Source organism: Bombina bombina, chromosome 3 (genome assembly GCF_027579735.1).
Source record: "Bombina bombina isolate aBomBom1 chromosome 3, aBomBom1.pri, whole genome shotgun sequence".
Classification (NCBI taxonomy): domain Eukaryota; kingdom Metazoa; phylum Chordata; class Amphibia; order Anura; family Bombinatoridae; genus Bombina; species Bombina bombina.
The window spans coordinates 617,835,157-617,855,304 of NC_069501.1; positions in this window are offsets into that span (position 1 = coordinate 617,835,157).

Below are 20,148 nucleotides of genomic sequence, written 5' to 3' on the forward strand. Positions count from 1 at the left end.
TACTCTTATTTTTATTCGTTTATTTGTATTCTTATGCTGTGATTATTTTGGAGGGGATTGTCCTCTATTTTTTGTCTATCCCATTCATTGCTTATGATATATAAGTGGAAAATAAAAAGAAATATAAAAACAATGTCAGTTGGATAAAGTTTAGGATCCTTTCACCAAAGGATTGAATATGGTCTTAATATAATGAAATTAAAATGAAACAATTGTGCAAGTAATTCACATGCATTTGTTCACAAAATTACCAGTTTTTAATTTTATGGATTCTTCATTGAATTAGCTATTTGAATGAAGGTTTCCCAGACTGCCCTTCCTCTGACATAGGTTATGATTTATCTCACTTGGCTTCTCTGGTACACATCTAATAGCAACAATGCTTTTGTAAAACATGAGAAGAAAGCAATAGAATGAGGGGGCAGCAGGATTTGAGGGAGTTAAAATGATGAGGGGTATCTCTATAGCATGATTGCTTCGCACTCCTAAGATATTGAAATGTTATTAATATTACAAATCACTGATCCCTGGTTTTCTAGTGTGGCAACGCATTTTCCAGTGCCTAGACCAGTACAGATCCTAAATCTCACCACTAGTTTCTTCACTTTCAAAGTAAAAGTTGCTCTTGTGATCTAGTGCCCAATGTTTAAAACCTTGCTGGTATGGAGAGAAATCAAGTAACATATTTCTTTTGATTTGAGCATTATATTGTATGTGTCTCTCCTTCACACCCAGAAGCCTATATAGGAAGATAAACAGCTTTCAAGCTATTCTATATTGTTAAATAAAGAGCTCTCAAGCGTACAATTGCCTTTCTACGTTTTTTGAGGGGCCTCACACTGCTGATGACATTAGATCTTGCCAGATTGGTAAACTTTAGATCATCCGGCCCTAATGTTTCAGGTGATCTATAATTTAAACCTTCCTTATTTACAGTCATACAAAATATTGTATTGTTTTCTAGCAATGCTGGGTATCCCATTAAGTTGATCACCAAAATGAGCAATCTCCTTCTCAGTAGAGCACATTCTGGCTTTCACACTAAATGTTACAGGCAACACAGGCAAGAGTAATTAAAGTGTTACATTTGCTTAAACAAATGCAATTAATCTACTATATTTTCATGAATGGATGTTTCCTTTCCTTTGACTTTTAATTAATTTGCTCAATATGGCTGTACAAGAACTAAATGCTAGTATTAAATAATTATCAGAATCATGGTCCAAGTATAGCCATAATGACAGGCTTACAGAATTTCACAAACACACTCTTTTACAAATGCAATGAACTTGCATCTCAGGACTAATGGTAAATATTGCAAGTATTTGTAGCATTACTATGTCTAATGTAATAAACCACTTAGTCAAAATTAATTTTTCATGATTCAGATAGGGCATGCAATTTTAATCACCTTTCCAATTTACTTTTATTGTCAAATTTTCTTTGTTCTCTTGGTATTCGTTGTTGAAAGCTAAACTTGGTAGGCTCATATGCTAATTTCTAAGCCCTTAAAGGCTGTCTCTTACCTCAATGCATTTTGACAGTTTTTCACAGTTAATGCGTGCCATACAGATATGATTGTGCTCACTCCCATGGAGTTAATTATGAGTCAGCACTGATTGGCTAAAATGCAAGTCTGTCAAAAGAACTGCAGTAAGGGGTCAGTCAGCCGAGGCTTATATACAAGGTAATCACAGTGGTAAAAAGTATATTAATATAATATATTTGGCTATGCAAAACTCGGTAATTGGTGATAAAGGGATTATCTATCTGTAGACTGTTCCTTTTTAATGTTCAAATTACAATTTTAAATCATTTTAGCTATGGAATAAAAACCACAATTGAAAAGAAAGAAATTACCCTCTCTAATGTTTTGGCTTGCAGAAACCATTTATTAATGTTTATTGTATTTGTTCTGATGGGCATTACAAATATGTTATATAAAAATAATATGGTATTTAACAGCATCAGATGTATGGAGAAGTATATTTCTTTTTTAAGCCCACTGCTTATTTAAAGGGGCAGTCAAGTCCAAACAAAACTTTTATGATTTAAATAGGAAATGTAATTTTAAACAACTTTCCAATTTACATTTATCACCAATTTTGCTTTGTTCTCTTGGTATTCTTAGTTGAAAGCTAAACCTAGGAGGTTCATATGCTAATTTCTTAGACCTTGAAGACTGTCTCTAATCTGAATGCATTTTGACCACTAGAGGGCGTAAGTTCATGTGTTTCATATAGATAACATTGAGCTCATGCACGTGAAGTTACCTTGGAGTGAGCACTGATTGGCTAAAATGCCAGTCTGTGAAAAGAACTGAAATAAGGGGGCAGTCTGCAGAGGCTTCATTACAAGGTAATTACAGAGGTAAAAAGTGTATTTCTATAACAGTGTTGGTTATGCAAAGCTGGGGAATGGGTAATAAAGAGATTATCTTTCTTTTTAAAAAAAAAAAATTCTGGTGCTGACTGTCCCTTTAAGTCTAAAAAAATCTAAAAGGATGAACATACCATGTGTTGATCATATGGATTTTTACCAAGTTACAACAAAGTCTCCAGCTTTCTGATAGTTTGGTGAAAAACGGTAAACTATTTAATGCATCATGCATTTTAACCCCTTACCTACTGGCTTTGCCATTGCTTTTTGGTAATTAGAAGGCCGCTAATTGTAGCCGAGCACCACACTTCTATTATTCCCGGCAGTGAATGGGGTTAATACGGTAGCTTGTAAGGTTGATTTTAGCTTTATTGTAAAGATTAACCTTCCACCTGACACTTCCCACCCCCTGATCCCTCCCAAACAACTCTCTTCCATCCCTCACCCCCATCTTAGGTTCTGGCAGACAGTCTGCCAATGTGAAAATTGGAGACATTTTTTTAATTACATATTTTTTTATATGTTTTAATATTTTCTGCAGTGTAGGATCCCCCCTAACCCCCAACCTCCCTGATTCCTCCCAAACAGCTCTCTAACCCCCCCTCTAACTAGTGCCCACCATCTTAGGTACTGGCAGCTGTCTGCCAGTACCTGTAAAACACATTTTTATATCTTTTTTTTTCTCCTGTAGGTATCAATTGTTTAAAAGCATACCTTGGTAATCTCAGGCACTGTGAGACAGCTGCTGATTGGTAGCTACACATATATGCCTCTTGTCATTGGCTTACCAATGTGTTCAGCTAGCTCCCAGTAGTGCATTGCTGCTCCTTCAATAAAGGATACAAAGAGCATGAGCCAAATTTGATAATAAAAGTAAATCGAAGCATTGTTTAAAACGGTATGCTCTATCTGAATCACGAAAGACAATTTTTGAGTTTCATGTCCCTTTCTGCCATTCATATTATTGTTATCGTTATTGATTACTTTACTGAAAATTTTCTGAAAATTGTTCATTATTCCCCCCCCCCCCCCGGCTTTTGTACCAACCACACAACACTTGACATTTAATTTAGTATCCTTCAATGACCATTTACAGTTTGCGTCATGCGACAAAATCACCTCCAGAAACAATAAAGCTCAATTTCTTATTATTTGCAACTTTTATTTTTCTCATTGACTTTGACTAGAGTCAAATGAGCACATTTTCCTGTGTGCAGAATCCATAAAACTGGTGTTCTATTCATGTTTAAACCTTTATTAATATACATGAGAGTCACAGGCAGATCTTACAGCCCCATCACGGGCTTTCCTTCTTGTTGGCAGCTCTTTATCACAGCGGTAGGAAATGACGAGATTTAATATATGATTCTAAAGGGAGAGAAGGCAATAAAAACAAAGTGTTTTATTTCACAATCTCAGTGCCTGTGAATTCCAGCTCAGTTGGGGTCTCATATACAACATTTTTTTTAGTAAGGACTTTAAAATAAATGTTTTAATCAGCACTGGTCCTGCACAATATATGCTATAGGATATGTTTAGCCTTTGCTGCCTCTGTTGGTATAATGACTTGCATTATTGTTGTTAATTTCTTCTTTGTGGTGCAGTGAATGTTCTATCGTAACATGGTAGATGAGGTTGAAAGAAGACAAAAGTCCATCAAGTTAAACCACTGATCAACTTTTTTATAGTAAAAAACAAACAAACAAAAAAACGTAATAAATTTTAAAAAGCCTATTTAACAACACAAATGGCCAGATTACAAGTGGTTCTCTATTTAAATTTTTAGCTTGAGTGCAAACACAGCTGGAAGTAAACTTTAAGTGAGCATGGGATAACGCACATATTACAAGTTGAAAGTAAGGGGCCTATTTAACAAAGGTCTGTTGGACCTGATCCGACAGACCTCGCCGAATGTGGAGAGCAATACGCTCTCCGTATTCAGCATTGCACCAGCAGCTCTTGTGAGCTGCTGGTGCAACGCCGCCCCCTGCAGATTCGCCAGCAGGGAGGTGTCAATCAACCCGATCGTACTTGATCGGGTTGAATTGCGGCTATGTCTGTCCGCCTGCTCAGAGCAGACAGACAGGTTATGTAGCAGCGGTCTTTAGAACGCTGCTTCATAACTGGTGTTTCTGACGAGCCTGCAGGCTCACCAGAAGCACGGGCCCTCAAGCTCCATCCGGAGCTTGATAAATGGGCCCCTAAATGGTTTGCACGCAAGCAAAATCTGATTAATTTCAGGACTCCGGATATCTCGACCACATTAGCTTCTTCTTATAGACTTTAAAGGAGTGTACTGTTGAGAAAAAAAACACTTAGTGCTCCCAGGTATTTGAGTGGAAAGGGCTCAAAAGTATATATAATATAGAAGTATATGTATATACTTTATATATATTTATGTATGTATGCATGTACATGTATATATATGTGTTTATATGTATGTACATACAAATATATATATATATATATATATATATATATATATAGACATACAACATAGTCTTTTCCATTCAAACACCTTGTCATATACCTTTTATCACTTCTAAAAAAAATATTGACATTTATATGAATACATTTTATTAGACAGTGTATATATGAGTGCTGCAAACACAACATAAATACATTAAAATAAATTATTATTAATTACAGCTCTAACCCTTTACCCAAGGTTTTAAGTTACGTTAACCCAACAAGCACAAATTTAGGCCTAGATTTAGAGTTCGGCGGTAGCCGTCAAAACCAGCGTTAGAGGCTCCTAACGCTGGTTTTGGGCGCCCGCTGGTATTTGGAGTCAGTGATTAAAGGGTCTAACGCTCACTTTACAGCCGCGACTTTTCCATACCGCAGATCCCCCTACGCCATTTGCGTAGCCTATCTTTTCAATGGGATCTTTCTAACGCTGGTATTTAGAGTCGTTTCTGCAGTGAGCGTTAGAGCTCTAACGACAAGATTCCAGCCGCCTGAAAAAAGCAGGAGTTAAGAGCTTTCTGGCTAACGCCGGTTTATAAAGCTCTTAACTACTGTACCCTAAAGTACACTAACACCCATAAACTACCTATGTACCCCTAAACTGAGGTCCCCCCACATCGCCGCCACTCGATTAAAATTTTTAACCCCTAATCTGCCGACCGCCACCTACGTTATACTTATGTACCCCTAATCTGCTGCCCCTAACCCCGCCGACCCCTATATTATATTTATTAACCCCTAACTTGCCCCCCACAACGTCGCCGCAAGCTACTTAAAATAATTAACCCCTAATCTTCCGACCGCAAATCGCCGCCACCTACGTTATCGCTATGTACCCCTAATCTGCTGCCCCTAACATCGCCGACCCCTATGTTATATTTATTAACCCCTAATCTGCCCCCCACAACGTCGCCGACACCTGCCTACACTTATTAACCCCTAATCTGCCGAGCGGACCTGAGCGCTACTATAATAAAGTTATTAACCCCTAATCCGCCTCACTAACCCTATCATAAATAGTATTAACCCCTAATCTGCCCTCCCTAACATCGCCGACACCTACCTTCAATTATTAACCCCTAATCTGCCGACCGGAGCTCACCGCTATTCTAATAAATGTATTAACCCCTAAAGCTAAGTCTAACCCTAACACTAACACCCCCCTAAGTTAAATATAATTTTTATCTAACGAAATAAATTAACTCTTATTAAATAAATGATTCCTATTTAAAGCTAAATACTTACCTGTAAAATAAATCCTAATATAGCTACAATATAAATTACATTTATATTATAGCTATTTTAGGATTAATATTTATTTTACAGGCAACTTTGTAATTATTTTAACCAGGTAGAATAGCTATTAAATAGTTAAGAACTATTTAATAGTTACCTAGTTAAAATAATAACAAATTTACCTGTAAAATAAATCCTAACCTAAGATATAATTAAACCTAACACTACCCTATCAATAAAATAATTAAATAAACTACCTACAATTACCTACAATTAACCTAACACTACACTATCAATAAATTAATTAAACACAATTGCTACAAATAAATACAATTAAATAAACTATCTAAAGTACAAAAAATAAAAAAGAACTAAGTTACAGAAAATAAAAAAATATTTACAAACATAAGAAAAATATTACAACAATTTTAAACTAATTACACCTACTCTAAGCCCCCTAATAAAATAACAAAGACCCCCAAAATAAAAAATTCCCTACCCTATTCTAAAATACAAAAATTACAAGCTCTTTTACCTTACCAGCCCTGAACAGGGCCCTTTGCGGGGCATGCCCCAAGAATTTCAGCTCTTTTGCCTGTAAAAAAAAACATACAATTACCCCCCCCCCCAACATTACAACCCACCACCCACATACCCCTAATCTAACCCAAACCCCCTTAAATAAACCTAACACTAATCCCCTGAAGATCTTCCTACCTTGTCTTCACCATCCAGGTTCACCGATCCGTCCTGGCTCCAACATCTTCATCCAACCCAAGCGGGGGTTGGCGATCCATAATCCGGTGCTCCAAAGTCTTCCTCCTATCCGGCAAGAAGAGGACATCCGGACCGGCAAACATCTTCTCCAAGCGGCATCTTCTATGTTCTTCCATCCGATGACGACCGGCTCCATCTTGAAGACCTCCAGCGCGGATCCATCCTCTTCTTCCGACGACTAGACGACGAATGACGGTTCCTTTAAGGGACGTCATCCAAGATGGCGTCCCTCGAATTCCGATTGGATGATAGGATTCTATCAGCCAATCGGAATTAAGGTAGGAATTTTCTGATTGGCTGATGGAATCAGCCAATCAGAATCAAGTTCAATCCGATTGGCTGATCCAATCAGCCAATCAGATTGAGCTCGCATTCTATTGGCTGTTCCGATCAGCCAATAGAATGCGAGCTCAATCTGATTGGCTGATTGGATCAGCCAATCGGATTGAACTTGATTCTGATTGGCTGATTCCATCAGCCAATCAGAATATTCCTACCTTAATTCCGATTGGCTGATAGAATCCTATCAGCCAATCGGAATTCGAGGGACGCCATCTTGGATGACGTCCCTTAAAGGAACCGTCATTCGTCGTCTAGTCGTCGGAAGAAGAGGATGGATCCGCGCTGGAGGTCTTCAAGATGGAGCCGGTCGTCATCGGATGGAAGAACATAGAAGATGCCGCTTGGAGAAGATGTTTGCCGGTCCGGATGTCCTCTTCTTGCCGGATAGGAGGAAGACTTTGGAGCACCGGATTATGGATCGCCAACCCCCGCTTGGGATGGATGAAGATCTTGGAGCCAGGACGGATCGGTGATACCTGGATGGTGAAGACAAGGTAGGAAGATCTTCAGGGGATTAGTGTTAGGTTTATTTAAGGGGGTTTGGGTTAGATTAGGGGTATGTGGGTGGTGGGTTGTAATGTTGGGGGGGGGGTATTGTATGTTTTTTTTTACAGGCAAAAGAGCTGAAATTCTTGGGGCATGCCCCGCAAAGGGCCCTGTTCAGGGCTGGTAAGGTAAAAGAGCTTGTAATTTTTGTATTTTAGAATAGGGTAGGGAATTTTTTATTTTGGGGGTCTTTGTTATTTTATTAGGGGGCTTAGAGTAGGTGTAATTAGTTTAAAATTGTTGTAATATTTTTCTTATGTTTGTAAATATTTTTTTATTTTCTGTAACTTAGTTCTTTTTTATTTTTTGTACTTTAGATAGTTTATTTAATTGTATTTATTTGTAGCAATTGTGTTTAATTAATTTATTGATAGTGTAGTGTTAGGTTAATTGTAGATAATTGTAGGTAGTTTATTTAATTATTTTATTGATAGGGTAGTGTTAGGTTTAATTATATCTTAGGTTAGGATTTATTTTACAGGTAAATTTGTTATTATTTTAACTAGGTAACTATTAAATAGTTCTTAACTATTTAATAGCTATTGTACCTGGTTAAAATAATTACAAAGTTGCCTGTAAAATAAATATTAATCCTAAAATAGCTATAATATAAATGTAATTTATATTGTAGCTATATTAGGATTTATTTTACAGGTAAGTATTTAGCTTTAAATAGGAATCATTTATTTAATAAGAGTTAATTTATTTCGTTAGATAAAAATTATATTTAACTTAGGGGGGTGTTAGTGTTAGGGTTAGACTTAGCTTTAGGGGTTAATACATTTATTAGAATAGCGGTGAGCTCCGGTCGGCAGATTAGGGGTTAATAATTGAAGGTAGGTGTCGGCGATGTTAGGGAGGGCAGATTAGGGGTTAATACTATTTATGATAGGGTTAGTGAGGCGGATTAGGGGTTAATAACTTTATTATAGTAGCGCTCAGGTCCGCTCGGCAGATTAGGGGTTAATAAGTGTAGGTAGGTGTCGGCGACGTTGTGGGGGGCAGATTAGGGGTTAATAAATATAACATAGGGGTCGGCGATGTTAGGGCAGCAGATTAGGGGTACATAGGGATAACGTAGGTGGCGGCGGTTTACGGAGCGGCAGATTAGGGGTTAAAAGTGTAATGCAGGGGTCAGCGATAGCGGGGGCGGCAGATTAGGGGTTAATAAGTGTAAGGCTAGGGGTGTTTAGACTCGGGGTACATGTTAGAGTGTTAGGTGCAGACGTAGGAAGTGTTTCCCCATAGCAAACAATGGGGCTGCGTTAGGAGCTGAGCGCTGCTTTTTTGCAGGTGTTAGGTTTTTTTTCAGCTCAAACAGCCCCATTGTTTCCTATGGGAGAATCGTGCACGAGCACGTTTTTGAGGCCGGCCGCGTCCGTAAGCAACTCTGGTATCGAGAGTTGCATTTGCGGTAAAAATGCTCTACGCTCCTTTTTTGGAGCCTAACGCAGCATTTGTTTGAACTCTCGATACCAGAGTTAATTTTATGGTGCGGCCAGAAAAAAACCCGCGGAGCGTTAACAGCCCTTTTATCGCCAAACTCCAAATCTAGCCGCTAGATTGTACTTCGCAGTAAGCATTTACTTTTAACTTGTAATACAGGCACACACCACTTGTAATCTTGCCCAAACAGTTTTGGCAATCTCTACTGGCACAGAATGATTTCTGGTGGAGAGAAAATGTTTTTGTTGCTGGAGATTAAATGTACTTTGCCCTATATGTGATATGTCACAAATGGTTTTAGAACAGTACCTGATCTTGAAGCATTGAATGTGTTCTGTGTAAGACTGTTTATATAGACTGGAGTATGATCCCATTAATTATGTAGCATTGCTGGTATTGAAACAAGATGTTGTCTCATGAATGGAATAGAAGTAAAACAATTAAATCAACCAGCAAGTTAAAACAAATCTTAACTAACAGTCGGCCAGATTACGAGATTTGCGTTAGAAGCTATGCAGTGCTAACGAGCAGTTTTGTCTCACCGCTCACTTACCATCAGCGCTGGTATTACAGGTGTGGTTATCTATTAATTTAAAATATCTCTACTTTCCACTAAATATAATATACTAAATCTCTATGGTGGTACCACTAAAACCAACACAGATAAATTGTGAAATAAACTCTATGAGGGTTCTCCATTATTTGTCAAACAGTTTATTTAGGAATCAATATATGTTAATAATAAGATAAATATTTACAGGTATATATATATCAATCTATTTTACAGATACAGTCCACATTTTAAGATACAGGGCAACTTTTCTAAACTAACCCCAATTGTGCTACACAGAATATTATCCCAGAAATACTTAGCCAGATTCTCTGTGTCCAACATCATCCATCTTTACAGCATGCCCAGGATACAAAAAAGAAGAGGGAGGCTCTGGTGTTACAGTATTTTATAACCCAATTCAAAAGGGAGTGGCTTATCAAATGCCACTCAAAAAGACCAATGGGAGTGTCTATAGTTCAGAGAGAAAGGTGTACCTGGGGGAAGGGATCCCAATAACAGCTAAGTGAATATTCCAGTGATAAAATGTCACCACATTCCCTCACTTTTTCTTCTCCTATGTTGCCCCGTTTTCTAGTTATACCCACTAGTACAGAAGAACACAGTGGGAGCGAAAACCTTACAGGAGAAATTCTCCCACCATCCCTTCGGAATAATTCCCTCGGCGATATGAGCTCTTCTGTACTTTCCTAGGACTGTCAATTCCTAATCTAACTTTATACAATTCATTAGAAAAATTAATTTAAAATTATACAAAGAAACACAAAATCCTATGCTAAACCCCATTAGCAACATTTATACAATGGTCTTAAATATTGGGAAAAGTTCATGTATGAGTGTGTGAGTGTGGGTACACTAGATGGGTATGTGTGTAGTAAAATCTTTATTAAGAAAGTGTGAATTGTGCCTGTAAAACAAAAGTTATAATGGTTCACTGAAGTTCTTTGTTGTCATCTTTTGGCATCTGGTCCTTGCTTTTGGCATCTGGTCCTTGCTTTTGGCATCTGGTCCTTGCTTTTGGCATCTGGTCCTTGCTTTTGCTTTACCAAATCTCTCTCTTTGAACCATTTTGTTTTTTTCCAAGACCCTCAAAGGAATGAAAAAAAGATTAAAACCAGGCATATATTTACTTCACACTACAACACTCCATCTGCAGTAGAAACCACATTCACAGTTATTAACTTCAAGTTGGAAAGTGCCTCTGTTATTGCATCATCCCACTCGCACCCTTACTTAACTTATGTTGCTTGATTTATATGATTATTTACCCCTTTATGCTATATATATATATAATTATTTTGGCCTAATGCACCATTTTACATCTCCATTGTGATACATTATACTTATTTAATTTGTCCAACGCCACCATCATAGCTTCATGGTAAGATCAGTCCTGAAGACACCTGAAAAACAACAATCTATAATGTGTGTTATTGGGGAAAAACTGGAAGGAAAGGTGAGAAGCCTTCTATCTTCATTGGTTTTCTTCCTGCAAGATAAGACTTCAGACAGTTTACATAGAAATGGTATTACATGTGGCCTCCCAAAACTAATCACAATGGAGGTATCTGTTATTGTTTTTTTTAGAAAGAGAATGCATCAATTAACTATACATTCTTAATATTGGCATTTAAAACTTAATAATGAAAAACACTTAAAATTATTAATTGAACTTAAAACTAAAGTACACATTACAAGATACAAATGTACTGCAAACAAATATGCTTATAAAAACAAAAAAATAATTATTTAATTTGAGCCCTCCAGCTCTGTCAGTTGCTTCTTTAGATACCCAATTTGATCTCTCATTCTCCTGTTTTTTTGTTTGAGTTCCCAATAACTTAAGTTGGCCTTATTGTTTATCTCATTTGACCTCAGCCTCCAATTTTCTCCTCTGTTAATATCGCCATTTAAATTCCTGTCTCTCCAGTTTCCTGTATTTGATGCTCTACTATTCTGATATCCACAAACATTCCTTCTATTACCCCTCTCTGATTCCTGCCTGTGAATATTCAGATTATTCTCCATTGACTGCTTCACTGCAGAATTTGCCTTAATGGTGTATGGGTGATAATTCCACCACTTCTCAGCTCTAGTGAGCACCATATGTAGGTTTGTGGAGTTTGGATCATACAGCTTTACAAACTCCTGACATTTTCTGGGGAGAGCTTCAAGTACCCTCTGTATGTGAGCTGGTGACCCCCAGACCATTTGGGTCTGTGGCTGGCGCAGCACACACCAAAATAAAACTCTTTTTGCTACTTCAAATGGCCCATCTAGTGGTCTCATGGTAATTTCACTAATCTCTTTCTCTAGACTAGTAAAATTGAAAAAGGTTTTAGCTATCCTGCCAGCCTGATCACATATACTTGAATTAAATCCTAATAACCTGTTGGCATAGGGGCCCATGGCATCTTGAAGCAATTCGGTCCATTCCGGCATGCTCATACCTAATTTTATGGCTTTTTCAGTTCCCTTGTGAAACCAATGTGAAAAGTTATTAAAGCTGTTTGTGGGGATTGTGCCCCACCATTTCTTAAAAATGTCTTTATCTGCTACAGTCATTGGCCTAGTCTGATTTGAAAAACCTGTAGGAACTTTCAGGTTGTTAAAATTCTCAGAAATTATGACAGGGGCAATTGGAACAGAACTTGGGTTTTTAGTGGGTCCCATTTGCATTTTATCTTGTTTTACTAATTGTTTTGGCTCTTTCCTTTGTGGCAGTAAGTTATCACTATCTGCATTGTTCCCAGAAATATCACTAATTATTTTTTCTTTTTGTTCAATTTTCATCTGTAACTCAGTAATTTTGTTTGAGTATTCGTTACTGATGTCTTCTGTTAATTTTAATTTTCGTTGTGATTTACTGATCTGTATGGTGTTAGTTAAAGCAGAAAGCTTAATACAATCTCTGTCAGTCTGTGTGTTATCTAACTTTAATTTAAGGTCTTTATTTTGCTCTGTAAATTCTCCAATAATGTCCGTTAATCTCTTTATAGTTGAAATCACTGCCTGCGCTATCATACATTTTCTTTTATTATTATTCATCTTTTTAAGAGTTAATACCTGTGTTAGTATATCTAAAACACTTTCACACTTGTTGTTTTTAGCTTCTGGGATGAGGAATGGACCATTATATTTATGAATGTAATTGTTAAAGTAATCACAGATTTCCTGTGAAATATAGTTTTTTTCAGACATTTTTAACAGATAGCCGTTAGAACTAAAATAATTAAAAAAAAAAATTCTATATATATTATATACTAGAATAGTGTGTCTCTCACAGCATAGTAGTTTTTTTTTTTTTTTAAATGTTAACACACCACAACAGGTTTTTACAAACCCGGCGTTAAAAGACAAGTGAGCGTTGAGCAAAATTGTGCTCCTTACCGCACTTCAATACCAGCGCTGCTTAAGTCAGGGGTGACCTGGTCGTACGTGCTTGTGCACGATTTCCCCATAGACATCAATGGGGAGAGCGAGCTGAGAAAAAGTCTAACACCTGCCAAAAAGCAGAGTAAAACTCAGTAACGCAGCCCCATTGATTACTATGGGGAAATAAAATTTAAGTTTACACCTAACACCCTAACATGAACCCAGAGTCTAAACACCCCTAATCTTACACTTATTAACCCCTAATCTGCCGCTCCCAACATCATCCCCACCTATATTATATTTTTTAACCCTTAATGTACTGCTCCGGATATCGGCGCCACTATAATAAACATATTAACCCCTAAACCGCCGCACTCCCGCCTCACAAACACTAGTTAAATAATATTAACCCCTAATCTGCCGTCCCTAACATCGCCGCCACCTACCTACATTTATTAACCCCTAATCTGCCGCCCCAACGTCGCCGCCACTATACTAAATGTATTAACCCCTAAACCTAAGTCTAACCCTAACCCTAACACCCCCTAACTTAAATATAATTACAATAAATCTAAATAAAAAATAATATTATTACCTAAATAATTCCTATTTAAAACTAAATACTTACCTGTAAAATAAACCCTAAGCTAGCTACAATATAACTAATGGGCCAAAGTCCTCAACGAAGCCGGGAGAAGTCTTCATCCAAGCCGGGCGAAGTGGTCAGCCAATAGGAATTAAGGTAGAAAAAATCCTATTGGCTGATCCAATCCGTCATTAGGATTGAGCTCGCATTCTATTGGCTGTTCCAATCAGGGTGTTAGGGTTAGACTTAGATTTGTGGGTTAATACATTTAATATAGTGCCAGCGACGTTGGGGACGGCAGATTAGGGATTGATAAATGTAGGTAGGTGGTGGCAATGTTAGGGGCAGCAGATTAGGGGTTAATATTATTTAACTAGTGTTTGCGAGGCTGGAGTGCGGCAGTTTAGGGGTTAATATGTTTATTATAATGGTGGCAATGTCCGGAGCGGCAGATTAGGGGTTAAAAAATATAATGTAGGTGGTGACGATGTCGGGGGCGGCAGATTAGTGGTTAATAAGTGTAAGAGTTCGGGTGTTTAGACTCGGGGTTCATGTTAGGGTCTTAGGTGTAAACATAAATTTTATTTCCCCATGGGAATCAATGGGGCTGTGTTACTAAGTTTTACGCTGCTTTTTGGCAGGTGTTAGACTTTTTCTCAGCCGGCTCTGCCCCATTTTATTTTAGTATTTGCAATGCGGGAGGGCCTTGGTTTAGGGGTTAATAGGTAGTTTATGAGTGTTAGTGTACTTTTAAGCACTTTAATTATGAGTTTTATGCTACGGCGTTGTAGTGTAAAACTCATAACTACTGACTTTAGAATGCGTTAGGGATCTTGGAGGTAGAGGTTGTACCGCTCACTTTTTGGCCTCCCAGGACAGACTCGTAATACCGGCGCTATGGAAGTCCAATAGAAAAAAAGGGTTTACAAGTTTACGTAAGTCCTTTTGCGGTAAGGCCAAAGAAGTGTACGGTGCCCCTAAACCTGCAAGACTCGTAATAGCAGCGGGCGTAAAAAAGCAGCGTTAGGACCTGTTAACGCTGCTTTTTTACCTTAACGCACAACTCATAATCTAGCCAAGTGTGTTTAGTAATCAAGCTATGCTAAAACAGTTGTAAGAGTTTTCCCTTTTAAAGCAACAGGTTTGATTATTCTAATAAATATGATTGTGAATCTTTCCCCTGTGGAGCAGCAAATCTGCTTAGAGCATTTTGACACTTTTTTGTTTGCTATTTGCACAAACAATATAGCTGCTGCACTTAGCAAATTACCTCATACATACCGCAGTCTTCAATGCAAATGTACTAGAGATGTCAATGTGGAGCAGAATACCACAGGCACTTTTGATGAGAAAGTGTTGCAATCATTAGTGTTTAAATTCCTCTTTAAAAAGGTCGGGGGTTAATTAGCTGAAGATGATTGAGAGACATGTAGAGAGAAGCGAATAAAAGAGAGTCAAAATATGAAATATTATCATATATTTCGATTCTGCATCTTTGTAAAGATCTCACAGGTGCCAATTTATGACTGGCTGGTCAGCTAAGAATTGTTTTAGATGTTGCTGGTAAAAGTGTCTTAGGGATGCATTTATGAAACATTTATACCGTTTTAATGTGAGAAATATAAGATGGCTTTTTGTGTTTTCCTTAGAAGCTATTCTTCAAGTATGGGATAATGATGACACTTTATTGAATATGTTCTACTGAATAACACAGAAAACATTTTAATTATCTCGTGAGAAAAATAAAATACTTTGATGAGTTTACCCTTTAGGTTCATACCATATAAGTAAATGCCTTTTTTTCCATTGACATTCAGACGCCTAGATTTAGAGTTCTGCGGCCAAAGGGGTGCGTTAGCTATGCTGGCTTTTTTCTGGCCGCACCTTTTAAATACCGCTGGTATTTAGAGTTCACAAAATGGCTGCGTTAGGCTCCAAAAAAGGAGCGTAGAGCATATTTATCGCAACTTCAACTCTCGATACCAGCGGTGCTTACGGACGCTGCCAGCTTAAAAAACGTGCTCGTGCACGATTCCCCCATAGAAAACAATGGGGCTGTTTGAGCTGAAAAAAAACCTAACACCTGCAAAAAAGCCGCGTTCAGCTCCTAACGCAGCCCCATTGTTTGCTATGGGGAAACACTTCCTACGTCTGCACCTAACACTCTAACATGTACCCCGAGTCTAAACACCCCTAGCCTTACACTTATTAACCCCTATTCTGCCGCCCCCGCTATCGCTGACACCTGCATATTTTTTTTAACCCCTAATCTGCCGCTCCGTAAACCGCCGCTACTTACATTATCCCTATGTACCCCTAATCTGCTGCCCCTAACACCGCCGACCCCTATATTATATTTATTAACCCCTAATCTGCCCCCCACAACGTCGCCTCCACCTGCCTACACTTATTAACCCCTAATCTTCCGAGCGGACCGCACCGCTATTATAATAAAGTTATTAACCCCTAATCCGCCTCACTCCCGCCTCAATAACCCTATAATAAATAGTATTAACCCCTAATCTGCCCTCCCTAACATCGCCGACACCAAACTTCAAACATTAACCCCTAATCTGCCGACTGGAGTTCACCGCTATTCTAATAAATGTATTAACCCCTAAAGCTAAGTCTAACCCTAACACTAACACCCCCCTAAGTTAAATATAATTTAAATCTAATGAAATAAATTAACTCTTATTAAATAAATTATTCCTATTTAAAGCTAAATACTTACCTGTAAAATAAATCCTAATATAGCTACAATATAAATTATAATTATATAATAGCTATTTTAGGATTTATATTTATTTTACAGGTAACTTTGTATTTATTTTAACCAGGTACAATAGCTATTAAATAGTTAAGAACTATTTAATAGCTAAAATAGTTAAAATAATTACAAAATTACCTGTAAAATAAATCCTAACCGAAGTTACAATTAAACCTAACACTACACTATCAATAAATTAATTAAATAAAATACCTACAATTACCTACAATTAAACCTAACACTACACTATCAATACATTAATTAAATACAATACCTACAAATAACTACAATTAAGAAAAATAACTAAAGTACAAAAAATAAAAAAGAACTAAGTTACAAAAAATAAAAAAATATTTACAAACATTAGAAAAATATTACAACAATTTTAAACTAATTACACCTACTCTAAGCCCCCTAATGAAATTACAAAGCCCCCCAAAATAAAAAAATGCCCTACCCTATTCTAAATTACAAAAGTTCAAAGCTCTTTTACCTTACCAGCCCTGAACAGGGCCCTTTGCGGGGCATGCCCCAAAGAATTCAGCTCTTTTGCCTGTAAAATAAAACACATACAATACCCCCCCCCCAACATTACAACCCACCACCCACATACCCCTAATCTAACCCAAACCCCCCTTAAATAAACCTAACACTAAGCCCCTGAAGATCTTCCTACCTTATCTTCACCATACCAGGTTCACCGATCGATCCAGAAGAGCTCCTCCGATGTCTTGATCCAAGCCCAATCGGGGGGGCTGAAGATGTCCATGATCCGGCTGAAGTCTTCATCCAAGCAGGAGCTGAAGAGGTCCATGAGCCGGCTGAAGTCTTCTATCAATGGCATCTTCAATCTTCTTTCTTCCGGATTCAGCCAATCAGAATCAAGTTCAATCTGATTGGCTGATTCAATCAGCCAATCAGATTGAGCTTGCATTCTATTGGCTGTTCCGATCAGAAGTCTTCCGGTAGAAGTCTTCATCCAAGCGGGGCAGAAGAGGTCTTCCAGAAGAGGTCTTCCATCCAATAGAATGCAAGCTCAATCTGATTGGCTGATTGGATCAGCCAATCGGATTGAACTTGATTCTGATTGGCTGATTCCATCAGCCAATCAGAATTTTCATACCTTAATTCCGATTGGCTGATAGAATCCTATCAGCCAATCGGAATTCGAGGGACGCCATCTTGGATGACGTCCCTTAAAGGAACCGTCATTCGTCGGGAAGTCGTCGGTGAAGATGGATGTTCCGCGTCGGCGGGATGAACATGGATCCGGAAGAAAGAAGATTGAAGATGCCGTTGATAGAAGACTTCAGCCGGATCATGGACCTCTTCAGCTCCCGCTTGGATGAAGACTTCAGCCGGATCATGGACCTCTTCAGCTCCCGCTTGGATGAAGACTTCAGCCGGATCATGGACATCTTCAGCCCCCCGCTTGGGCTTGGATCAAGACATCGGAGGAGCTCTTCTGGATCGATCGGTGAACCTGGTATGGTGAAGATAAGGTAGGAAGATCTTTGGGGGCTTAGTGTTAGGTTTATTTAAGGGGGGTTTGGGTTAGATTAGGGGTATGTGGGTGGTGGGTTGTAATGTTGGGGGGGGTATTGTATGTGTTTTTTTTACAGGCAAAAGAGCTGAATTCTTTGGGGCATGCCCCGCAAAGGGCCCTGTTCAGGGCTGGTAAGGTAAAAGAGCTTTGAACTTTTGTAATTTAGAATAGGGTAGGGCATTTTTTTATTTTGGGGGTCTTTGTTATTTTATTAGGGGGCTTAGAGTAGGTGTAATTAGTTTAAAATTGTTGTAATATTTTTCTGATGTTTGTAAATATTTTTTTATTTATTGTAACTTAGTTCTTTTTTATTTTTTGTACTTTAGTTAGTTTATTTCATTGTATTTATTTGTAGATATTGTATTTAATTAATTTATTGATAGTGTAGTGTTAGGTTTAATTGTAGGTAATTGTAGGTATTTTATTTAATTAATTTATTGATAGTGTAGTGTTAGGTTTAATTGTAGGTAATTGTAGGTATTTTATTTAATTAATTTATTGAAAGTGTAGTGTTAGGTTTAATTGTAACTTAGGTTAGGATTTATTTTACAGGTAATTTTGTAATTATTTTAACTATTTTAGCTATTAAATAGTTCTTAACTATTTAATAGCTATTGTACCTGGTTAAAATAAATACAAAGTTACCTGTAAAATAAATATAAATCCTAAAATAGCTATAATATAATTATAATTTATATTGTAGCTATATTAGGGTTTATTTTACAGGTAAGTATTTAGCTTTAAATAGGAATAATTTATTTAATAAGAGTTAATTTATTTAGTTAGATTTAAATTATATTTAACTTAGGGGGGTGTTAGGGTTAGGGTTAGACTTAGCTTTAGGGGTTAATCCATTTATTACAGTAACGGCAGATTAGGGGTTAATAATTGAAGTTAGGTGTCGGCGATGTTAGGGAGGGCAGATTAGGGGTTAATACTATTTATTATAGGGTTATTGAGGCGGGAGTGAGGCGGATTAGGGGTTAATAACTTTATTATAGTAGCGGTGAGATCCGCTCGGCAGATTAGGGGTTAATAAGTGTAGGCAGGTGGAGGCGACGTTGAGGGGGGCAGATTAGGGGCTAATAAATATAATATAGGGGTCGGCGGTGTTAGGGGCAGCAGATTAGGGGTACATAAGGATAACGTAGGTGGCGGTCGGCAGATTAGGGGTTAATTATTGTAGGTAGCTGGTGGCGACGTTGTGGGGGGCAGGTTAGGGGTTAATAAATATAATATAGGGGTCGGCGGTGTTAGGGGCAGCAGATTAGGGGTACATAAGTATAACGTAGGTGGCGGTCGGCAGATTAGGGGTTAAAAAAATTTAATCGAGTGGCGGCGATGTGGGGGGACCTCGGTTTAGGGGTACATAGGTAGTTTATGGGTGTTAGTGTACTTTAGAGCACAGTAGTTAAGAGCTTTATAAACCGGCGTTAGCCCAGAAAGCTCTTAACTACTGACTTTTTTCTGCGGCTGGAGTTTTGTCGTTAGATTTCTAATGCTCACTTCAGCCACGACTCTAAATACCGGCATTAAGAAAGATCCCATTGAAAAGATAGGATACGCAATTGACATAAGGGGATCTGCGGTATGGAAAAGTCGCGGCTGAAAAGTGAGCGTTAGACCCTTTAATGACTGACTCCAAATACCAGAGGGCGGTAAAAACCAGCGTTAGGAGCCTCTAACGCTGGTTTTGACGGCTACCGCCCAACTCTAAATCTAGGCCTAAGTAAGGTGACCATATTGCCGCTTTAAAAAGGGACACACATGAAAAATACATATCAGTGTTCTTATACAAAACATTTCTTTAAACAGCCCTGAAAACAGCCCTGACATATGTATTTTTCATATTTGTCCCTTTTTAAAGCGGCAATATGGTCACCCTACTTATAAGGGCCAAACAGAAATATCTGTAGCGAAAGTATTATTTGTGTATACTGTTGATAAACAATAATAATAATAGTAGTATTTAAAGGACAGTAAATGTAATGGAAAAACAAAAAAAAAAACACCATTGAATACACTTATCACAGATATTATACTTTATGGACACCCTACTTTTGAAAATATGTTTGATGTGCTTAAAACGCCTGCATTTTATTCAA